General features: G+C 41.8%; 1 long non-coding RNA gene across 1 annotated transcript; it reads right to left on the bottom strand.

Moving 5' to 3' along the window:
- Positions 1–2,813: 2,813 nt before the first annotated feature.
- On the bottom strand, positions 2,814–3,208 carry LOC103458058 (uncharacterized). The gene is made up of 2 exons (XR_532529.2): positions 2,922–3,208; positions 2,814–2,886 (listed from the first exon to the last, which is right to left on the bottom strand). It is a non-coding gene; the product is annotated as an uncharacterized LOC103458058 (long non-coding RNA).
- Positions 3,209–6,780: the final 3,572 nt, after the last annotated feature.

Below are 6,780 nucleotides of genomic sequence, written 5' to 3'. Positions count from 1 at the left end.
ATGGTTCCATGTGCAGCACAAGGTGCATTTTTTTCTACTTTAGCACCTGCCCACCAAAATGTCTGTGCATGCCACTGGTGATATGTTGCGTTGGTGAGTCGTAATAGTAACCATGTTCATTTTGATATCAGTTGATTAACTAATTTGGACCTTATAACAAACTCTCAACTTGACTGTATCCATTTTCAGACCCCTGTACTGTCATTCCTTATGCTTGTTGTCCAAATGCTAGCAGGGCTCTGTTTGTTGTTACACTTTTTCATGGTTTTTCCTCACATCAGTTTACTGAAGTCAGTTTACAGACTTTGCTATATTTGTTGACAACTTTGAATAATGTGTTATGTGGAGGAAAGCCTTCAAAGTAATAAGTGTCTGTTGGTGTCTATGTGTGTGAGTGAATCTGTGTGATTATGTGGGAGGTAAACGTTCCCTGTGGAGAAAAAAGCTTGTGAGCACACTGTTATGTCCACTATAGCTGAAGAGAGACAGCTGAGGGGTGCTGGGACTGATGCATTGCAGTTGGGCATAAAGCAGAGCTGCTACAACACACTCTGGAGTGGCCCTGGCGATCTCCAGCATGCTCATTCGCATTGGCTGGCCACATCTGAGGCAGGCATGTGAGGAGGGGGCTGCAGTATTTACCAAGAGTGGAAAGCAGCTGTCAGAAGCTGCAGACTGCTGTGATTCAGGTTGAACTACTCTTTTATCAGTAATGTTGGGTTATAGAAATCAGCTACTAAATATCATCCTCACAAGAAACTCTAGGTTCCTTTCTACCAATTGTTATTTAAAAGAAGCCAGATAAACCTGTTCTTTTTGAGGCTTGTAGTTTCATTTATTGTATTTTCTTATTTTTTTACTTGAGACTAAAAACCTTCAAAGAAAATTCAAAAATCCTTAATCCAGCAACACAGCATGTTTAACACCAGAACTACTGAGTTTTTTTTAATGTTCTGGTGAAAAATACCTAGAACTACTAAGCCTTCATGGACTTGTGCATTTCTCCAGACCGATCGTCCTCCTGCACATTCACTTGTACATCAACAACAGTATTGACATTGTCCCTGTTGGCATTTACATTGTCACTGTTCACAGGGCATACCCTGGATGATCAAAGAGGTTAAGGTACTGCTGAGGCAATCTGATGTTGCTTTCAGGTCTGGGGACAGAGTTAGGGTCTGAACAGAGACATCAGAGAGGCCAAAATAAGAGAAAGACTGAGGACCACTTCTCTAACAATGACACACAGAATGTGTGGCAGGACAGGGACTCACTTCAGTCCTGGCAAAGTCCGATAGAGGTGTTGTTTATCGAGAAATGTCCTTGGGAGAGCTCATGGTACTCTCCATGTACTCTCCCTATCTCCATGATAGGGAGAGTACCAGCTGTTTATATCATCAACCGTCAGTTATCACACGTCCAGCAGCACCAGGATGACTAAGAGCAATGCAACGCTTGTGGAGGAGCTGAACTACTTTATCATACTCTTCAAGACGAAAGGACTTGAGGCAGCCAAGCTCGACCACTGAACCATAATAGCTCCAGCCTTATGGTGCATGAACATGAGGTGAGGTGTACACAGTGAGAGCGGTGAAACCAAAGAAGTCTGATGGAGTGACCTGGAGAGTTCTCAGTCACTCCATCTGCTCCGGCAAACTGCACACCAATTGGCCGGCGTCTTCTGTGAGGCACACATTATTTCATTGATGGCTTTTGCTGAATTTCAATTATCTGTATTATTGTATGGCTTTGTGTTTTCCTCTGGTGAGTGTTAAAATAATGACCCTGGGATTTAAATCTAAGTCACTAAACTTAATCTAGCCGTTTACAAGTAATGAAATCAACTAGGATCAATCACATCCTATCCATGTTCTCATCCCTAACCTGTTTCTCTAAATTCAGTGAGCAAGGCTTTTGGGGGAAGCTTGTCAACTCATACCCGATGGTTCTTGGTCTCGGGAGCTGTAATCCTTAGATGTCCTTGGTCAGAGTCCTTGTCCAGCCGGAGCAAAGTCCTCTTTACTGAAGAGAAGCGGAGAGAAGACTCACGCTTTCCTTTGAACGTGCAGACTCTTTGTCTTTTCAAAAGACCTCCGTCTCTTTTCCAAGTCAGCTGCTGTGATTTGGAGATCGTTGGGTAGAAGCAGAGGAGCCGGTCGGATCTGGAACCAGGGGTGTTGGCGAGTGGAGCTCGTCCCTTCTAGGCGGCGTTAAGTCGTGGAGTAAGTCCCCTTGGTCCCGGGCGTGGTCCTCCGCTGGCCTTTCGCCTGCTTCCCTTGTTGACTCCTCTTCTGCGCCAGGGACGAAGAACCCCGTTTCTCTCCTGAGCTCCTCATTATAAATCCTCTCAACGTAGGGCAGCCTTCGGGGCAGGGCTGCGTAACCTTCCCTTTGCGTCTCACTGTCGGTAGAGAGTTCCATCCTCCCCCAACTCCCTCGTGACACATTCCTTCCTTATTACTCGCTTGCTGTTGACCATATGCTTCTAATTAAGCCTCACCCATCGCTCCAGACATGCTCAGACATGTCCAATGCCGAAAGAACATGTTCAATGCTTTACTCTATCATTTTACCTCAGTATGTTCTTTCCTCACTAATTATCTTTATTCCTTAATAATCAATGAGTATCATACAACAATCAAGTTGTTTAAACCTCAATTTCCATAAACCATTATAACCTTCAACTGATTAAAAGTACAGAGCATACATTATAACATTCTTTGATTAAAAGTACTGAATACATGTTTTGAACGTTCATTACAGACATTTCTTCATTGGCATGTGTATTAGCACTTTATAATCACATATCACTCATAATCATCATTTAATCATTATTCAGGGTATACTGTTATTCCTCAGGCCTTTATCCCGTTTTTCTGCGTGTACCTNCTCAGGCCTTTATCCCGTTTTTCTGCGTGTACCTGGACAGATCTCACATACTCATACCAGATTTCTCGACACCCCCTCCGTGAGATCGGACGGGGCTTCGCAGAAAAACCTAAATTCCGACTACCAAAAGTCCAATTCATCACCACCATGGAGAGTTAGAATGTCTCTTTCGTAGCAGGTCACAGGAGAAGATGAAGGCGTCCAAGTGTCCACGATCTCGTATTCCGTTAGGTGGGAAGGTGGAGAAGACCAGATGTCGGTGTCTAGCCCCACGTCCACTGTAGACCCAGACGGCCCAAAGGGGTTGTGACGCTCCAACTGAGGTGGTGAGCTCGGGGAAAGCACTTCGGCCGCCAAATCCTGCGGCGGGGCCGCTGGAAAGCTGCAACTTTCCTCGAGCTCCTTCAGCAGGTTCTCAAAGTCCACAGCAAACGAAGGAGACTGYGCCTGGCAGATGCAGGCGACAGAGGAGCTGGCGTTGCTACTTTGTTCTTGGGGTGATGGGACGGGTATCTTGTCGGTCTGGCATGCTTGCTGAGATGAACTGAGGGGCTCAGTTTGAGTACTCTGCACGTGAGTTGCAATGCTGGTYTGGCACCCGACGTCGATGTACGTATCAGGAGACGCCGGACAAACAGGTGGACGGGGGTCACCCACCGCCACCACTCTCCCGTCCAAAAGGTGCAGGGTTGGTAGGCATTGGCGAGTAATCTGATTCTCCCACAGCTTCTGGACTATGGGTATTATCCGGTCATTCCCCAAGTACGACGTTCGCAGAGTGTCGTCGCCTTCACCCAACGCAGAGGTCCACAGGACTTTATGTACTCGTTCCAGGGATCGAGATGCAGAGGCCGAGACGTACGGCAGGTCCCGTTGCTCATTGAGTCAGAGGATCGCCGTAACATTATCAAGGTGCACGCAAGCGTTACACCATCGGGTAGACGATGCTACCCACATGAATCCCAAGGATTCTACGGACGCTCCGCATCCCACACAGCAAGTTGGAGCCTAGGAGAAACAGCAACTCAGGTAACTTTCATGATTAGCAGGTATCGATCAATCAATCAACATTTATAATCACATATCACTCATAATCATCATTTAATCATTATTCAGGGTATACTGTTATTCCTCAGGCCTTTATCCCGTTTTTCTGCGTGTACCTGGACAGATCTCACATACTCATACCAGATTTCTCGACAATATACTTCAAATATATTTTAAATATACTATTAATATCTTAGTAATGTATTTAAATTACACTTAATTTTTATTTTTGATTTCCTGCTATTGATAATAAACTACAATTTTAATTACTCGTGAAAGTCTTTATTCCTATGTACCTATTTTGTAAATGACATGCATAACTACACTACAGTACTTACATTGTTTTAGGCTACAATTACATGGAAAGATTAATTACACAAGATGCCCAAGGTAATTCAAATATTTTGTTTTATTACCGACATTTTAAAATTGTCCAATTTTACTCACAACTTTATGAACTTTAACATTATCAGTTTACACATCAAAAGTGAACACAATGAACATGAAAATTTAAGTGTGACAATAAAACATGAAAGTGAGGATCAACGACAGAACTGCACCTTACTGCACCTTCACTGCACCTTACAGGAACCTACAAAAAAGAACAATAGAGCGATTAAACAGAGAAAGCATTTGTATTTAAAGAGAATAGAAAAATGGCAAATACAAAAATAATGCTTACAATTTTAAGACGTGGACTCGCCATGTATGTGACATCATAAGAACTGATGATGATTGGGACCGGATGCCTGGGGTGGAAAAACATTTCTGGGTGTCTTCTTTGCCTGTTTATGTTAGAAGTATAAAAAAATAGTCAGCAATGTCATAGAATCAGTTGATGTTAGCATTAACTATGAAGCTGTTTTAAGTGTGGACTTAAGGAGACAAACTACCTTAAAATCTTTCCATCCATGATCTGAACACACTGATCCTTGCAGGGTGGTGAGGGGGCTGGTGGTGCCCATCTCCAGCAGTCATCAGATGAGAGGCAGGGTTCACCCTGGACAGGTCACCAGTCCATCACAGGGCCCTGAAAGCCAACAACAAATAACAAACATGAAAGATAAATGTTAGATTAACAATAAGAGAAACATTCTTTCCAGTTACCTTTAAATCAAATCATGTTTATTAAGCACTTAGTGTTGGTAGCACAGCAGGTTTTGTTGTTGAAAATGTAGCTAGCTCCTAATTGAAAAAATAAGCTTGCATCATGAAGATGATGTGGAGGTTCATCCTCAGAGCTGGTTGGCGATCTGGTGGAGTCAGAGCTTCTTCTGAGACAGGAAAGTCTTCAGTTTCCTAACACCCGATTTCTCTGGCTTCCTCTTTCATCTTCATTTGCTTAGTTAGACTTCAAACATATGTTGAAGATCAAATCATTGATGAACGAGTTATAACAACCACCTCACAATATCAAACAAAGTCTTTTTGTCTTATGGAGCTTAATTAAAACCAGGTTAGTTTATGATTTAAAGTATAAGTCGCAACAAACAGAGCCTCCATGCAGTTATGACATGAAGCTGAATGATTGCCATAGTAATAATCATACAAGTTACAATAAAATTGATAATTTAAGAAACCAACGTAAGTCATATATCTTTACTGCACTGTTTATAATTAAATGAAGATAATTAATAAGCAAACTTACCACCAGCTAGCAACACTTAGCAGCCTTCGTCCCCCCGGGCTCCWTTTGAGACACACATTTCATTTCCATCGGTTGTTGTCCCATTGTGTTGTCGTCTAACTCGGACTAGGACGTCACCAGCTTGAATTTACCTAAATTTGTAACTATTGTCAAGGCCTTCTCTACTTTTAAGACATTATTATGCGAGTAAAAATGGCAAATTTGAACAGCGTCTGTTATCTTCCCTGTATCAAGTTTTTTCTTCTCTTTGTGGCGTTTTTTTTAAATAAATGGAAAAAGTGCAATACCGCCACCATCTGGTCTGGAGTATGAACTGGAGCTAATGCCGTTGATTATAAGGTTTTACATCACACATCTGAAAATTGATAGGATATTTTCTTAAAAATTACATCATGATTATCATTTTTTTATTGTATGCAATTTTAATAAATGGTAAAAGATTATTAAGGCACTTAAAAATTCATACATATTCATATTTTATTCACTTAAAGTATACTTTTATTTAATATATTAAAAGTGTATTTTGGTACAATTATGTTCAAGTGTGTTTAAAGTTCTAATTTCGAAATTGGTACAAGTGTATTTTTAGTATACTTGTAGACGCTGCCATTAGTAAAGGGCTGGAAATGCCAAGGAGAGACGGAGGAAAGCAATCAACAGAGCCTCCAGATGCGTTTGGCCTGAGTGCCGAGCTCACCAGAGCGACCTGTGGCCTTTTATTAGAAAACGGTGTCACCTGCGCAAAGCTCCGCCCATAACAGGAAGTTAGCATGAAAACAATATTCAACACCCCCACTTGTTTTTATGTTGACAGAATACATCTCATTCACATACCAAAAAGAAAACATACAAATTTATCCATTCTCATTTTAGTTACAGACTTTGTGAAAATATCAGCAACCATTTCTGTTGTTGGACAGTAACAGAGAGTTATTTTTCCATCAGTAAGAGCTGATCGAATAAAGTGATAACGAATATCTATATGCTTGCATCTTTGGCGGTAGACGGGGCTTTTAGAAAGAGCAATTGCACCTTGGTTGTCTTCAAAAATGGTCACGGGTGTATATTCATGTCCAGAGTCCATTCCATTCATTAGATTGACCAGGTAAATGCTTTCCTGTGTAGCAGCAGCCAAAGCAACATATTCAGCTTCACATGTAGATAAAGAAACTGTGGACTGCTTTTTAGACTTCCAG

Source organism: Poecilia reticulata, linkage group LG21, assembly GCF_000633615.1.
Source record: "Poecilia reticulata strain Guanapo linkage group LG21, Guppy_female_1.0+MT, whole genome shotgun sequence".
Classification (NCBI taxonomy): domain Eukaryota; kingdom Metazoa; phylum Chordata; class Actinopteri; order Cyprinodontiformes; family Poeciliidae; genus Poecilia; species Poecilia reticulata.
Note: the sequence above shows the minus strand (reverse complement) of the source record. Positions and strands in the feature narration are given on the sequence as shown.